This window comes from Propithecus coquereli, unplaced genomic scaffold (genome assembly GCF_000956105.1).
Source record: "Propithecus coquereli isolate 6110/MARCELLA unplaced genomic scaffold, Pcoq_1.0 Scaffold331, whole genome shotgun sequence".
In the NCBI taxonomy this organism is placed as follows: Eukaryota; Metazoa; Chordata; class Mammalia; order Primates; family Indriidae; genus Propithecus; species Propithecus coquereli.
In genome coordinates, this window is record NW_012148964.1 from 1,248,020 (window position 1) to 1,249,836 (window position 1,817).

General features: G+C 38.7%; 1 protein-coding gene across 1 annotated transcript in view; it reads left to right on the forward strand.

Moving 5' to 3' along the window:
* The window catches only part of MAN1A1 (mannosidase, alpha, class 1A, member 1), a 206,938-nt gene that overhangs the window by 195,093 nt on the left and 10,028 nt on the right, over positions 1-1,817 (forward strand). The window lies entirely within an intron of this gene.

Here is a 1,817-nt window from a genome sequence, read left to right on the forward strand (position 1 = left end):
ATAATTTACAGTATGAGATTTATCAGAATATTAATTATACATATACATTCATATAGATTATATAATGTCTCAGCTGGTCCACAGTAGGGGATAAGCCTTATGTAGGGATTTTGAAGGTTTTTGTTTTTGGTTTTGTTTTGCAGAGACATTTTCCTTTGATCTTCTAAATCTAACCTTTTCTACTTGGACATTTTAACTCTGAGAGAGTGATTTGTCTTCCCTGTTCCTTGTTTCCAAACTCTGGTATGTTCATGGTGCCTGGTTCTCTATGTTCTACCCTTGAGTTCAGACCAAACTCAAGCAAGATGGCATTAGTAGCATTATTCCTTGGGATTCATTCTTGGAAAGCTCCATGGATCAATTGTTTATCTAATCTGGTAGATGAGAGAATGCTTTTCCATCCAGTCAGTAATACTTTCTAACTTAGGATATAACTCATGCTGCTCACACACTTTTCTTACCCCTCTCCCCCAAATACAATCACTTGGGGTCAGATTTGTCGTTCATCCTTTATTTAGAGCTCCAGTCACTGTAAACATTCTCATATCCTGTTCTCTGCTATTAGCACATCCCGGTCACATATGGTCATTAATAATATAAGCATTTATACAAAATCAAGGTGGTCCCTATGCCTAGAAGCTGAAAGTCCCAAGAACAGATTGTAGTGGAATGCTGATCTGATCAGACTGTGCTGTACAGACATGTGACTGCTTCCACTGTGGAGATACCGGCAGAATCCGGGCCTATTATAAGGGCCCAAGAAAGCTATTTGTACCGAGTTTCACATTCCTGAAGTCTTAAAATTTAAACTTTTGGCACGAAGGGGATAAAAAGATTCTTTGGCATTTTTCCTTTTTTAAAAAAAAAATTAATTTACCAAAAGCCTCAAAAAATGGAAGTACCTAGGCCTCTCTAAACCTCTGAAAAACCCCTGTCACTGTGCTAGCCATTTTTTCATCTTGTTTCATTTTCACTTACAAGCCCACATTGAGAAGGATGCTGCCTGAGATAAGGAGTCCCTGAGGCCTCCATTAGGGGGCCTCAAGCTGGGACGTGGCTCCCCACTCAAAATTTTTGATTGTGTTTTTGACTGCTATAGCTTACCCCATGAGGACTCGTGGGGAAACGAGAATGAGATGAGTGAACTAGAAAGAAAGACCACTGGGCATTGTCCACCCCAGACACAACTCTTTTTCTATAACAAAAAAAGGAACTTATAGAAATTTCTGTGGGAAGGGTGGCTGTCATGCCTGGCCTTCTCATTAGCTTATCATGAAAGAACCTCAAGGGAATAGCTAAGAAAAGGTTTTGTGGTTAAAATCTAGTTAAGGAAATGTCTGGAAATGGGGTTTCATTATGTTCCGTAACAAGCTTGCCCATTTCTTCTAAATCCTTATTTTTCTCCCATTTTTACAAATAATTTTTTGCCTACTCTCCATGTATCTGGTATTTGACTTTTTATCAAAAAGTCATTTTATCAGAAAAGGAAGGAAGGAGAAAAATAATAGGACTTGAAAGTTTCTATCTCCAGGCTTGTCCCCCTTTTGGCACATTGTCTGCAACTTAGAATGTAATCGAAGCTTCTTTTTAAGTTGATTGTTCTTATTTTCCCAGGAGCTTTTTAAAAAGTACCAAATCATGAGGCATTTTCCTTATTTTCTTTATTCATATAGCCTGCTGATCAGATTTTCTTTAGCCTGGTAATTAAATGGTTCTCCTCATAGCCCCTGTTCTCTCCCTTCTGCCCTCCAGCCCTGATGTGAAAAATCAATACCCTCATTATCAGTATCTGCAATGGAAGCTGAGCTCTCAGTGCA